The sequence below is a fragment of the Cavia porcellus genome, unplaced genomic scaffold (assembly GCF_034190915.1).
Source record: "Cavia porcellus strain 051 isolate PalLab524CR breed Dunkin Hartley unplaced genomic scaffold, mCavPor4.1 scaffold_5, whole genome shotgun sequence".
Classification (NCBI taxonomy): Eukaryota; Metazoa; Chordata; class Mammalia; order Rodentia; family Caviidae; genus Cavia; species Cavia porcellus.
The window spans coordinates 58,586,026-58,601,869 of NW_026947488.1; the positions used below are offsets into that span (position 1 = coordinate 58,586,026).

The window sequence follows — 15,844 nt, forward strand, 5'->3', positions numbered from 1 at the left end:
TCATAATGTGTCTTCTTTCTTAGAATATACCATGTTACTGCTTGCAAAGTGCCAGAAACATACCCAGGGTTGGGTCAATAAAAAAGAAGAATAAATTTTCCCTCTGCTTCATCTGGATAGAGTACCAAGCATTAAGTCATTCTAATGTGTTGAGCATCAGTTATAAAACAGACTCCATTATAATAATTCTATCATGATATGTTAAGCATAGCTAATTTGAAAATGCTTGTCCAAAATGTTCTTGCTCTTGGTTTTGTAGTAGAATAAAGATAAGATCTTTCAGTAAAAACTTCTATAGGTTACTGATGGGAGAAGAAACTGTACATTGCGTTTTGTCACATAGAACCTGTTATCATTCAGGGACTATATGCCCTATGGCTTGAAATGTTGTATACAGTTATGCTTCATTCTCAAATAATGAGTAGTTAAAATGTGATTTCTTTGTTTTGTGGTAAAATGATGAGAGGTTATGACTTTCTGCATGTTGCTAACATAACACAAGATTGTGCCACAAAGCACCAGTGCCTATTGATTGCCTGTACAGCCTGCAAGATTGGAATTGTCACCAGACAGATTTAAAAACCACTACTGACTCAAGAGTCTGATGTTCCTATTGACCCATTTGGAACAATAGGAACTGGCCATTCCAGGTCAAACCAAAGCTGTGGATTTGGAAACCTCAAGTGCTGTTTTGTATACCTGCTAAGGTAAATGGAGAGCTATCTTTCTTAGAGTAAGCAGCACCTTGTTAACTTATACAAAGAACATAAAATGAAAAGAGATTAATATGCAAATGACCATCCTGTCAGCCATTTCCGTGTGGTAATTCAGGTTGTGTTTTTGCACCCCTGTGCAAAGCACTTTATCTACAGACAACATTCTGACTGAGAGTTTTAATTGACTCATTTCTTGTGCTGAATTCTAATCCCTGAAACAGATCAAGTCAGGCTCTTTCAGCCTAGTGGAAAGTCACCAAGAGTTGTGGGCACACTCTTAGGTTCTTTTTCCTTGTGCTCGATAAGACTCTGTTTGTTGCCTTTTTTGTGATAAGCTTGTTTGGTAGTAAAAAAGCTTTACAGATTGAAAAAGCAATGTCATCAGGGGATGATTAACTCTGCCTTGATGGGAAAGGGGGCATTTGAAGGATAAACAGGATTTCACACATGCACCTAGTAGGGAAGGCAGGCTTTGCAGTAAGAGAACCAAGAAAACAGCAGAGAAGATTTGGGAGGCAGCATAGAGTTTTTTAGTTCACCTGTGCTGATTGTGTATCCCGGAGTTTATGTAATGTTTTTGCGTAAGTTACTGTACAGTTCAGAGACAAGTTTTATCCTGTGGCAAGGTCCATCTTCTAACCTGAACCAGCCATAAAAGGTGAAGGGAATTGAAACATCAGAAGTGCTGGAAACAGCTGTAGAAGTCAACTGTGTTTCAATTCTTCCTTGTTTGCAAGGCTTGCTAGGATGTACGCACAGCTCAGAGTAGGTTTTTCTTTGCTGGTTAGGAAATAAGTAGCAACCCTCGCTAAGCCCCCCTTAGTATTGGCAGGCATACACAATGCAGTAAGTGTTTCATTGGTAGCCAGTTATTATTTATGTTACACTAACATTAGTCACAATACAATGTTTTGAAAACTAATGAATCAACAGAAACATATAATATGCTATTATAAGTAACTCAGCAAACCAGTTTTATAATTTAGGGAAAAAAAACACCTGACTATTCTGGTTATTCATTTTCTTACTGTACTCTACAACTGCATGGCTTAGGCAGTAACAACTGTTCATTATGCTCATGAATCCGCAACCTGGGCAGGTTTTGGCAGACACCCCTGTCTCTGCGGCACAGTATCTGGGACCTGGGCTGGAGTGGTTCCAGCAGCTAGAGCCGTGGGGGCTGCCCCAGGATGTCTCCTTCCATGGCCTACTTGTGAAAGTTTCAGCTTCCACACTGTGCTGACCTCCTGGCAGCCAGAGTCCTTACATGAGAGCTTGCCTCCATGAGGCTAGGTTGTAGGTCCCACACAATGTATTAGTGAGCTTTTTATCACTATAACAAAACCCTTGAGGCAGTCTGCCTTTATAAAGAGGTCTATTTGGGTTCACTATTAAGGAGATGCAAGGTATAGGGGCCACATCTGGGGATGCCTCTCATGCTGACAGAATCCCAAGATAACACAAAGCATCATGTGGTAAGAGACAAGGACTATGTGTGCATATGTGTGGTCTCTTTCCCTCTTCCTATAGGATTGTCAGCACTCAGTCAAGTGGGCTCCATCCTAATGGGTTCATCTAATCTGAATCACTTTTCGAAAGTTTTACCTGTAAACATCACAGCCACATTAAGTTCTCATCCTCCCCTCATACTAGGGATTAATTCTCAACATGTGAGGCTTTAGGGAACACTCAAATCATGGCCAAACCATAGCAATAAGTCATGTATACCACATTGTACTGACCAAGGAATTTGCTAATGTCAACTCTAATTCAGAGGAAAAGGAATTAAGCTCTGGCTCTCAATGGGAGGAGTAGTAATAATTTGTAATTAACTTTAGTCTACTATAGGAAGTATCTGCTCAGAAAAAAATCCTGCTTAGAAAACAGGCATAGAAACTGCTTTCCCTTGAGCACCTGCTGTGCTCAGAGGTTTTTGCTGATCCCTTTCCACAAGTCATCTCATTTGTTCCAGTGCTTCATGCTTCAGGGTGAAAAGTGTTTCAAACAAATTCGTTAAGGACTGGCCAAGCGTAGCCAGGCAGTAAGTGATGGAGCAGCAGTCCACATCCAGGCCGCTCTGACCCTTGCCCACATGCCATGTTTTCCTTTTTGTGGTGGTGTCCCTGTTGGAGAATGTTGAAGCTGAATACACATGCAGGGCTGTTGTGTGGCCCAGGCTTGGTGAACTGAGAATGAGGAGACACCTCAGGGGGCAAGATAGGCCACAGATGAGGCCACCTGGAGACTTTCTGGATAGTTTTCCTTAATTAGCATTGTGTGTTGCTCTGAGGGGTCCTTGAACCCCTCCCAAGATCCTGCTCAGGTTTCCTCCATTGTCCACTCAACTACTTGCTTGTTCTGATTAAATTCGGGCTGCCTAGAGTCCATCAGCCAGGAAGCAGAGTTACGAGCTCTGCCAACAGTTTCACTCTTCTTACAGCCCTAAAGACATATGCCATGCGTCTCATTTCTTTGAGCCTTCGCCGTTTACCTATTTGGGGTGTTGGGAGTCTAGACACAGACCCGAATAGCGTCCCCAACCCATACAGGAAAAAATCAACGGTGTGGCCCCTCTTGTGGCTGGCAGGGGTGGCTATAACCCATGATCAGTAAATTTTACATCCTCTTATTGTTGTTAGATGAAACAAACAAACAACAACAACAACAACACCTAGCTCCTCTCCGGACAAGGTCACAGTTAATAATCACTGTGTCTGTATGTCAATTGGGGCTGAAGGGTATAGTCTTTGGCACACAAGGGCAATTGAAATTTTAATATTTTGTTTTTATTGGGTTTAATCTCTGTGCTAAAAAAAAAAAAAACATAAAAACAACTTTATTAGAACTGATTCTCTCTGCATTATTTTATTTTGGGGCTGCACTCTGCAGTGTTGAGCATTTTACCCCACCAGCTTCAGCCCTGTGGGGAAGTTTAACACATTTTATATGATGCCTTGAAACAGCTGGAGCCTGGGGATGAGTAGCAATAAGAACTTTTATGAAAACTTAAAAAACAAAATGCTATCTTCATTTTTCGTTTCAAGAACCATATAATCAGTTAAGTGTGAAGCCAGTGCTAATAACCTGGGTTTCAAAACAAGAACCTAGGGGCTGGGGCTTTAGCTCAGCGGCGTAAGTGCCTGCCTTGCAAGTGTGTGGTCATGAGTTCGATCCCTGGTACCGATAAAAAGGAAAAAGACAAAAACAAAAAACAAAAAATGAGAACCTAGATCTCAAGTCCTAACACTACCACATTCTAGGTAGTTTTAAGTGAGGTAGTTAACCTAGGAAACCTCTGGTATAAAATGGGACATGATTTGACCATTTTATGGTGGTACGGGGAGAGACACAGCATGCAGAGGGCCTACACTAAGTGCCAGTTCCCTTGCTGGCTTCCCATCCAGTGCTGAGCGCAGCCTCACTGGGAGTATCCTATAGCATTTATGTGGGATCTTCTGGGTCACAAAGCATGTTCCTACCCTGTGATCCCCACAGCAATGCCATAAGGCAAATGGGGCATTAATTGTTATTGACTGCATGCTACAGAGGTGGGAATCAGTGTGATCCCACCCTTTCCCAACCTTTCCCAAACCACATCACAGTTTTGTTCAGTAGCAATGGAAAGGCACGTCACTACAAACCTGTAAGATCACGTCACCCTCCAGAAGGCACCGAGTCTGGGTCACGAGTAAGCAGGCTTTGATTTTGCATGGGTGGATATGTATGGAAATGTTTTATTTCATTGTTAAAACTAAGATAATAATTATAATCTTATGAAAATATAGAGTCTTTGTATACTGATGTCTATTCAAATCAGAGTTGTTTGACTACTTAGAATTAGGGAATAATTACATTTAGTAATTTAGATGTTTGCTTGACACCTACACATTTGAATTTCTTAATTACATTCTGTGTTATTATTCATGTATCCTGTGTGTTCACTCATGCATGCGCTGTGTATGTTGTTCTCTGTTGACCGTGCAAAACAACCCTCTGTTCAACTAGATAACTGCCAGCAGGTCCTTGTCTCACTCAGGAAGAGGAGGAGGAAGTGAAAGAAGAGAAAACAATCTCCTGGTGTGGATTTCGACTCCTACCTTGTAGAATTTAGAGAGAAAAGTGTGCCTCTCCTTTTGTGTTATTCTTACCTGAACCATGGAGATTGTGTCTCAGTCTTAGATTTGAATTATGCATATCCACACAAACGTACCCGCGTTACCCACCTCTGTAGACTCTTCTAGGTGTAAAGAGAAACTGATTGTATGTAGATCTCATTTCCACTTGGAACCTGTTTTCTGATTATGTGCTCTGCTTCTCACTAATCTCTGGAACTGAGCAAAAGCTCTTGAAAATATTTTAAAACATTCCTACCATCTTGAACCATCATGCATGACTGTCTCATGCCATCCAGTGGTATAGTCCTCATGCATATACCACCATGTTCAGAGCTGCACAGCACTCAGACATATGAATTATGGCCCCATCATCAATATGTTAAAGTGGGAAGGCTGTCACTGGTGTCTTTTGAATACTATCCTTGAACTTGTGGTAGTCCTCCTGTCTCAGCCTCCTAAGTGCTGGGATTATAGGTGTGCACCACCACACCCTGCCCTTCACTACTGTTTCTTGCCCATCAGCTGTCTAGCAGCTGTGTTCTTCCCTCCAGCCACTTTTTAAACTGGAAAGATCCCTGACATAATATCTTCCACAGGGATTAATATCTTCTCCTTTCCCTCCATGCTTATCTTATCCCTTAGTAGACCCAAGGTCCCCCCTGTGGTACCAGCTAGTTCTCCTACTGCAGTGCATGATCTGCAGTTCTCTTGTGCTGCCTGACTATGGAAGGCAATTCAACTGGACTAATTAATGCCAAGGTGTGCTAATTAGTTAGGAAGAGTTAAGGAGCTCCTGCCCTCTTAAATCTCAGGGATGTTTGCATTTTTAAAGAGATTAATTTTACCTTTTTAATGCAAATACCATTTTGTATAATTTTGAACAGCCACATCTACAGTTGTTTAAATAGGCAACCTTTCCAAGGCCCATCCATTTGTCTCAGTCTCCCTGAGTTATGGGTCTGAACTCCAGATCTTTTCTTTCTTTTGGCTCATTTCTTTCCTCTTTGTCCATCTAATACCAGAAATCATCATCTTAGCCTTATACACACTCTTGTCTCATCTCCATTTATGTGGATTTTCCAACCCCAAATACCTCAAGTCATGCTTAACTTGTTTTCTGCCCCATCCTGTGTATTTCCGTATCAGTTCTTGCTGCCTCTAACATGTAAATCAGTTTTCTGCTCCCAATTATCTCTGCTTTGGATAGGGCTTCTTGTGTTCTTCTCTGTTTGTTGTTCTGATCTCAGGCCCTCTCCTTCTAATTCATCTTTAAATTGCTGCAAAATTAACTGCTGCCAACTGCTAATGATCTTTCAGTGGTTTCGCATTATTGAAAACTTCGGTTCTCATGATAAGGTCCAAGGACCAATGAGGATCCCTGAGACCTTTTCAAGAAGTCTGAATTCCTTCCTTTTCCAACTTTATGATGCCTAATGTTTTTCACATACTTCAGCCAAAAACTGTAACAGACTGAATGTAACAGCTGGAAAAAGGACCAGCTGTCCTTTCACAGGCCACACATTCAAGAGATTTACAACATTGTGAAATGGTGCCACTTTTTTTTTTCTGTACTGGAAACTGAACTTTAGGGCCTCAAAAATGCCAAGCAAATAATGTCCCATTGAACACTGCCTCCAGCACCCCACCTAACATGCTTTTTTAAACAGGGTCTAAGTTACCCATTCTGGCTTCAAACTTGTGATCCTTCTGCCTCAGCCTGCCAAGCAGCTGAGATTAAGGTGTGTACCACGCAGCTGGCATTCCACTCATTTTAATCAGAAAATTATGGTTATTTTTTCATGAAAAGCATGTTATTAACATGTATTGAGTTTATTTTTATTTTTCATGAAATACTATTTTGTTTTTGTTTCCCAGCTTTATGATCCGAATGACAAAGGTTTTTTGAAGTCCTCAAAATTTAAGAATATGAAAGGGTCATGAAATGTTTGAAAACCACTGACATAAAGAGAATTTTTAAAATTTCCTTTGCTTAGCATTTATATTAACAGTCTTGTCCCCCTACTAACTTCCTAGTCCCCTCTCTCATCACTTCCTCATTTTATATCACACACACACACACATGCGCGTGCGCGTGCATGTACCTCCAACCTAGTGGATATCCATGTGTGTTCCAGCCATCACAGCTAGCATTAAATCTCCTCATGAAATATTTAGCTCTCAGTAAGTGTGTGCATGCTTTCATGTCCTCAGATTTCACACCATCCACATGAAGGCATGGGGACTGTGTTTCATCTTCTATTCCTCTGTCTTCAGACTAATCTAGAGCTTGACTCAAAACTGGATTCAATAAATGTTTGATTTAATGTACCATCTAAGATGCCATTCTGGTGTCCAGGTGTCCTTTCCAGGTTTAGTTTCCTAAATAAAGAACTGAAAAAGGCCATGAGATTTTATACTTATTAAAGGAAGGAAGAGAAAAACATTAGGCAGAGTGAAAACATGAGCCACTGAGAGAAGCTCAGGGTTAATGGTGGGAGACTTATATTTCTCATTCTTTAGCCTGACAACAGATCGAGGCCATCCTATCAAAAATCTGCTTGATTTCATGCCAGAAGAAGTAAAGATAGCACTTTCCGATTGGTCACAGGTGCATGGCTTGGAAACTGAGCGTGTGTCTTGTTTCTGTGTGATTAACAGGTCATAACCACTTGCTCAACTGGGTTGTCCCACCCTTATCTTGTACCTCAGTAAGATACTCTGTTATTTTATGAACCTCTAAGAAAGAAAAGTGTTGCTTAGATTATCACATGCCACTGGGAACATCTTACACTATGGAAACACATGCATGGATAAAATACACAACTGGTGGCTGGATCATGGCTGGATGGTGATGTAGTTCCTGAGTCTCTGCCACTGAATTCTCTATGAGGAACAAGCCTCTGCAAATCTATTTATAGCCCCAACTCCCACCTCAAGTGGGCCCCGTGGAATAAAGACTTCCCTTTGGAAGCTGCAGACAGATCAAAGGATCTAGCCATCTTTAACGGAGGTTGGCTCCTATAGTCTGTCTCCCAGGTTTGTTTCTCCTGATAAGTGAGAGGAAGTTTTCCTTGAGGTTAAATATGAGCAGTTGATATAAATTGTATTTAGGGCCAAATAAATGCTGACTCCAGAAATGTGTGCCTTTTTAGGTTGTAGGCATTCATAAAGTGCTGTCATTCTTTGGGTATTGCCAAGAGTGAGGAGGTAAGGGAGCGTCACCTTTCTTCTTGTGATCTTCATACTACTGTACAGAGAAATGAGAAAGTGCAAAATGTCTTCACTGAGGTCCAGGCTGTGGAGGGATGATTTTTTGGATGGACATTAAGGCAAGGTCAGCAAGATTTCAGCATAAGCACAGCTCATTGATCTTAGTGTAAATAACTGATATAGCCAAGGTCAGTGCCAGCCAGTCTAAATAACTTACATAACCAAAGTCCTTGCTGGTACATGACCACTATTGTGTATTTTGGTGTAAGTGTAGACTAAACAACTGAGGACTGCTGTGAGCAAGGAGACTAAGTAGCCAAGCACTGCTGTGATCACGGCACGCTGAGGCCTGTACACTGCCTCCAGTGGATAGAGGGTGAGGCCACAAGCATGGCTGAACAGGTGGAGTGGGATAAGCAGCTGAATAAAAGATGTTTAACCCAGCCCACAGTTCTGTGTCTCTTCTTTAGGCTGCCTGACTCAGGTGAACCTCTCCTGCCTGAATTGGTGATGAGACACATTCCTCCTTTGAAAGCAAGTTAGCATCTTTTGCCTTTTATACAGTCTGGTTGCAACTTCCTTGGAGAAGAGCAATGTGGCAGCCATGGCCAAGGCTTTGAATTCTGGATCAAGACTGCTTGATTCAAATCCTAGCCTTTTCAAGTAATTTCCCTCTATTTCCATACTGTTGGGCTGATCCTCTGCATCCCTTGTAAATTTATCGTTCCTGAGGCCACTAAAGACTCGTTGCTTTAGAGAAAATAAGAGAGCATGGTCCATCTAGTAGTAAAGACCAATTCATCAGCCCATAATAATAGTGATGACACATTGGTCATCCATTGATACTTTGGAAATGGGAGGAAATGTCCTTTTCATGGTGTATTAAACTGAATTAACCTGATTGGCTTTGATGAACATTTCTCAAACATAGTTGTAAATCAGAATCACCTGATAAGCTTTTCCCCTTTCCTAATCTCAGCCAATTAAAACAATCTTTGGGCATGAGACCAGGGCATCTGGTAATTATGATGTACAATTGGAGCTGAGAATCACTAACTTACATCTGTATAAAACTTTAACATGCAGCAGAATGTCCTGGAGAGCTTCTTTAAATGCTGATTCCTGGGTCTACCCCCAGAGTTTCTGATACAGTGGGATGAGGCTAGGAATTTATATTTCTGGGTTTCCAGTGATGCTAAACCGAGGCCAGAGGTTACACTTTCAGAATGATTGTCTTAGTCTTGTGAAAGGCTGTCCTAGAACACCAGGCTGCTTTCAGCCTCCCTGCATTCATGGGCTGCAAGATGGAGAGGTAGTTCAGGAGCAAAGGCAGGGTTGGTTAGGGAGGAGAGAAGGTTTTGGGGGAAAGGCAGCAGAACCATTCACAAGTGTTGTGGAATTAAGAATGGTTAGAGCTTAACTTTCCTCTTACTCTTCCAACTCACACCCGTGAGTTAGTTGTCACTGTTTTGAGAATGAGGACACAGAGGGGACAGGCTGCAATTACAAAGCAGAGAGAAAAGACAGACAAGAATAACCATTAGCCCTGGTCACTGCATTTTAGAACTTGATTTTATATGATTATTTTTGCCTTACTCATGCTAGGTAAGATTTTTTATGGGTAGAATTTTGTTTTGTTTTGTTTTGTTTTTCAGAACAAAAACTGAAGGCTAGATTTTTTTCCCATTATGAAAAGACTTGCGACTGTTCTCTAGAGAACAGGGCTCATAGTTGTGAGGAAAAGTCATTTGTGCAGGAGACCTGAAGAAGTAACACTATGGAATGTGACAATAGCCTAGGAAATTTAGGCAAAAATGCCCCTAAAGGTCTCATGTTGATTTAGTGCCTTTTACATTGTAGGTTGCCATTTTGAACTTGAATAAGTCAACAGTTGTTTTGCAAATTAACAAAGCTTTAATAAGACATTCTCACTGTAAGCAATGCCAATAAAGACTAAAGAGTAACATATTTTTTAAAAAGTCAATTTTATGACTTTGAGTACATTGCATTACACGGTTGGTAGGAGGTGGTGATGAGGGAAGTCATGCTCACATTTAAGAGAGCTATTCACTAATGACAACTCCTAATGAGTAAATCCAATTTTCTGTATGAAAGTAGTTTTGCTGAAACGTATGGTGGGAGAGAACATAAATCTTTAATTTGAAGGAATGCTTTGAGGTCTCCTTCTATCTCTTATTCTTTATGTGACTTTGCAGATGAGTTTCACTACCAGAGATGCCTCTTCTTCCTCAACTACGACACATATGATAAGAATAATGTATACCACAAGGACTGTGAGAGTTAAATAAGAAGGGTATAAGAACATTTTATGTATAAAATGCCTTTCAAGTATGAATTGTTGTTTTGTCTTGAATGTATTTCTTTTTTGTGTAGTAACTCTTGTTTGTTTGGTTTGGAGCCTCCTGAATAACTCAGGCTGGCCTCAAATTCTGAAGGAATCCTCCTGCCTCTGCCGCTCAACAGGTGACATTTACAGGCATGTTCCAACATTTTCAGCATAACAACTCTTATTGTTTGTTTGAGTGCAACTCCCCCTATGCAGCTCAGAATGGCCTTGAACTCACTGTATAGCCCAGACTGGCTTCAAACTCACAAGGATCCACTTACCGTAGCCTCCTGACTGCTGGGATTTTGGGTGTGCACCACCTCACCTGGCGCTTATTTTTAAAGTAAGAAATAAGTATGAACAGTAATCTACCTAACTGTCTTTACCAAGATGCCAGTTCAGTTAGAAAGCACGTTAATACACATAATGCTCACTAATTGAGCTATTCTTAACAGTATATTATCTTACCTGACAGGATCTGGTAAAATTCTGGGAGACTGTTTTGAACAAGAGACAGATGAACAGAATTTTTTAATTAAGAAGAATTTTTTCAGCAACTCTGTTTTACCTTTGTGTTAGATCGTCTCTGAAAGTTTTCTGAAAAGTTTATTCATTGCCTTTTCAAATGTGGTGGAAACCAGACAGTATTGAGGCTCCAACAGATGAGACATCAAAATCAGGAGTTGGTGCCCTTGCAGTATCTTAATTCATTTTCACTTGCTCTGCTCATTCCCTTCCCTTTCTTTGGATAATGCCCATCCTCAGGCTTGATCTTCTCACTGCTCCTCCCTGCAGAATCTTTTGAGCCTCCCTCCTTGCAGTGAGAAATCTTTTATGTACTGCTAGGGTCCTAACTGCAGGTGAATATCTTGCCTTTGCTCTGGTTGTACCAGAATATGACCCAGGGAGCTCTGGAAGCTATAGTTGGTCTTGCTACTGATTCTTCTCTGTCATCTTCATTGGTTCCCCTTCCCTAACATGAACATGTGTATTGCTTTCCTGTGGCTGCTGTAACAAACCATATTAAGTCCTCGACTTATGAACAGATATGAATGGACCTTGTATTACTATACTACAAATCAGGTAGCTTAATATAGCAGAATATTTTCTCCCCGTTCTTTCAAAGTAATGAAAGATTAACTACCCAAAGTAATGAAAGATTAACTCTCTTAAGGGAAAATCCTTCCTCTGTCTCCTCTTTTCCAAAGGCTCTCTGTATCCCTTCTTTTGTAGCTGTGTAACTACAGTTCTTGGCCTCCATATTGACATGGCCACTTCGTTTTTTCCATGTCTGTCTCTCACAAGGACATTTGCCATGCAATTTAAAGCCCCCTCGGGTAATCCAGTTCATCTCAACATTCTTAGCTTAATTGTATATTTAAAAAGTTCTTTCCCAAATTATATCACCTGCACAGGTTTGAGGATTAACATGTGAACATAGCTTTGAGGAGACCACCAGCTGACTGACTGCACTGTGATATTTCTGTCCTTCATAAAGATATTAAATCAAGCACTTGGCATAGTTCCCAGTTTGGAGTCAGTGCTCAGTGAGTGATTTTGTAAAGTTCAAGTGTAGGTAGAATATGAGGAAATAAAAACCAGTAAGGTTGGTCAGCTTCTTGGAAAAGTTTGGCCATAGAGTGAGGGCAAGAGAGGGCTGGCAGGGGTAGGTAGCTAAGTATTTTTAAAACCAATGACTTGAGCTGGTCTAAAAACTCCCAGGAATGGTCTTTGGGAACTGACTGCTGTCAGGATACAAGCTTCAGATGACATGGGAGTCACATGAGTGGTAAGCCCCAATACAAGAATAGCTCTGCCCACAGATAACTGGTGCATGGGATCTGTTTTCTGTTCTTGCCAACAGGGCCAGCCCTGTGCCATGTTTGATGAGAAGAAACAAGAATGAGAATCCCCTGTCCTGTGTCACTGAGTCTTGTTAATGCCGAGTATAAGTGCTTTTAGGATTCCCTGAGATGGTCTCTGAAAGTCACATAATGCTCTTCACCCAGGGCAGAGTTCAGGCTCTACAGGTGTGGATGCTAATAAAACAGCAACTACAGGGAAAAAAACCTCAGAACCCTCTGAGATGAAAAACTTGTAGCAGTTTACTTTGAAATGCCTTGCTCGCTGGGACACTCTGAATCCGATTCTGAGAAACAGATTCTCTATGATGCCTCTATTCTGGAATATGGTACAGCCACTACTGTTTTGGAATGTGGCAATCTGCAGCTTTCTCCTCAGAGAAGAGTCCTTCACTTTTGCAGTTTTGAGGCTACAAAGTATGGAACCTTGCTACTTCTTATGATGCCCTAGGCCATCTTCTATATTCTCCCATTCCCTCTGAGCAACTGAGATCTCCTCAACTCTGTTTTTGCAATCCACAGCTTTACTGGAGCTTCCTTTCTGGCCAAACTCACAAGGTTTCAAACCATCTTTCTGGTGTCTTTGCTCTTGATTCTCAACATAAATCTGGCTTTAAAAAAATCCCCAATGATAGCCATGGCACCACCTCAACATTTGACTGCCTTGAAATTTCTTCTGCCAGATTAGTTAGTTTATTTACCTTAATCTTAGTCTCAGGCAAAATCTCTGGACATAGGCAAAATGTAGACAAAATTTCTGCAAAGCCACAATACATATTGTCTGCAGTCCGTCCCAGCAGAAACTTCTCAAGGCCTTATCTTTACCTGTTTTCTGGTATTGTGAGCTCTGATCAGAATCTTCCATACAGAACAACCTAAGGTGTTCCCCTGCTACTCTTTCAGGCAACATCTCCACATCTTTCCAAATTCTTCCCGCAAGCCATGGCTGTCATGGTTTATGTTTGTGTCCCCCAGGCCTCATGAGTTTGCATTGTGCCTTTGTGAATGGTTCATTGTCTAGTGCTTGGATTGATTGTGTCAGTGCTCCACCCACATAGGGGTGGAGCCAGGATGTGATGTAATGGCAGCAAGAAGGTGTGTCTTGCTCTCTTGCTGGTTTCTGCCTTGCTGTTTGCAGCCACCATGAATTGCAGCCCCGCTATGCCACCCTGTCTTGGAGCCAACTGAGTGTGGACTGAAACCTCCAAAAACTGTAAGAAATAAACCTTTCCTTCCCCAACTTGGGCATCAGGTATTCTGTCTCAGCGACGAGTAAAAAGTAACTAAGACAATGTCCAAAGGCTGCTGGACCACATGGTCAGCTATAATTCATAGCAGCGACTTCACTCCTGAGAACAAATTCTGTGTTGATTACTTTCCTCTCATTGTTGAGGCAAAATACCTGATGCCCAAAATGAAGGAAGGAAAGATTTATTTAGCTTGTAGAGGTTTCAGTTCATAATCAGCTGGCTTCAAAGCAGGGTGGCCATGATAGAGGGGCAACAGTTCATAGCAGCAGAAGACAATAAAAGCAACAGGAGCACAAAGGGAGGGAACAAGTCTCTTGTCCTCCTTTATATTGTTTGCAGAGTCCCCTCCCTCAGGTGGATGTACACTCACAGTGTTTCTGTGCCCTCCCTTGCATGAGCTCAAGATGTTTACCAAGTAAGGACCCTGACCCCCTGCTGAGTGACGATTAAACTTCTAAACTGCTCAAGTTGACACATCCTAGAGCAGTAAGGGCATGTCCTCTTCACATTGTGCTGTAGAACTGCTAAGTTACTTAGTTAAGTTTCTAGACTTCTCAAGTTGACACAGTGTGTCAACCATTACAAACAGTGACTAAAAAGAGAGCTTCTGGAAGCTCTGAGATGAAAACCTGAAGCAGTTCACTTTTGACATGCCTTGATGAAGACGAAAGACGAGAGTTTCCTTTCCCCAGTGGGCAGAGAAGTAAGGGGAGTGTCATACACCAGGCATCCTGCCCTGTTTCTCTGATTACAGCAGGAGATTAATGACAGGAGAGGGACTGGGTCTCTAGGATGAGTCATGTGCACAGGTGTGGTAATTATTAAGATTCCAGCTGCTGGCCTGAGGTCATTATGAGGCATGGGCAACTCTCTAGACTAGGGGAGTACCACCTTGAAAGGAAGCTGGACAGGCAGATTTTTTGTCTGAACCTTTGAACGTTTGGAGTCACATCTAAGTAGCTCTCATCACAATGTACGAGAATTTCCTGAACAAGAAAAGGAGGCTCAAATACAATCCATTATTTTACTGGTATATTATAGTTCTTTTGACCTGTAAAAGTAAACAATAATTGAGCTAAATAATAAAAAATAAAAAACCCAGTTGTAGAAATTTTATAGGGAAAAATATCCCATATTTCATTCAGAAATTTATGTGATGTTGTCAGGATATCCATTTCTCTTTTCGCAAGTATCATGGTTCAGGTAGCTCCCTAGAAGCAGATCTGAATCCAGAGACAAGGAGTCCTGTGAAGTGACTTACGGAAGTGTTCCCAGGAAATAACCTGTAAGGGCAAGGAGATGTGAGCTTGGAAAGGGCAGGAGGCCCAGCAACGATGAGGTGTCAGGTGAAACTCCACAGAGACCAGCTCTGGCCTCATCTTTTGTAAGATCTGGTGAGAGGAACAGTTGCATCTTGGACTTGCCCTAATAATGAGTGGATAGTGAGAGTTTCATGTTGTGGATCTATTAGTCACTGTTTGTGGGACCTGAGGGTGTGCTGAGCACTGCTTAAACACAATTATCGACTTCCATGCTAACACATTTAATACATTTGACCCATGCAAAACATAGGGAACAATGCCATACATGCTAGACCATTATTCTCCTCTTACTACTAATCACCTACTTCTTCATGCTTTCTTTCCCCTACTTCTTTGAATGTGAAGTAAAGTGTCATGTCTCCATTACTAGGGTCTTGCCCTCATTATCATGTGCCATATTACAAATTCATATTCTCTCCCTTCTCCACTATGAATTTCTGTTCTGAGTCTCCTTTGAAAGTTAGGGTACAAGTTCCTTCAGAGTCTAGCAGTGCCTGGGAAGGGCTGATTACTAAGCTGTATGTCATTTGCCCCTTGGTTAGCTATGTAGTTGAAATTCTCCCTGGGTATACTCCCTAGCTTTTTTTGTGCATTACTGAATTACAGTGATAAATTATTGTGGCCAAGTATTTTATTCTTTCCTTGTAGAAGTAGTTCCAATAGACATGATCTTCTTGATAGTATCTTCCTTTAGAAGAAACTTTGGCATGATCATTACCAATCTCAGAATTCAGATGTCTCCCAAGAGAATTATAAGAGAATTTAAAGAAAGGGGAGTGATCTTTGAGTAGGATATCTGTTTTTGTGGCCCAGTTCTAGAGAAAAAGTTCTTAAGTGTTTAATTGAAAATTCAGAAGATTACTCTTCAGTGCAGTATGAGAATGGATTGTCTAGATGTCAAGTAACTTTAACTTTAATTTTAATAAAAAAGGGAAGACAGAGGAAGAAGAAGCAACAGATAAACCATTGCTAAATCATAAAAAAGTTCAAAGGTCAGGATGTTTCCACATGCTTCCTCTTTC

At 41.3% G+C, this 15,844-nt stretch overlaps 1 protein-coding gene and 1 pseudogene across 7 annotated transcripts in view; both read left to right on the forward strand.

Annotated features, from left to right (window-relative positions):
• Tmem108 (transmembrane protein 108) overlaps positions 1 to 15,844 on the forward strand; it is a 322,687-nt gene that overhangs the window by 168,961 nt on the left and 137,882 nt on the right. The gene's annotated exons all lie outside the window — the stretch shown is intronic.
• Positions 1 to 15,844, forward strand: part of LOC134476095 (high mobility group nucleosome-binding domain-containing protein 3-like) — a 110,293-nt pseudogene continuing 94,449 nt past the window's right edge.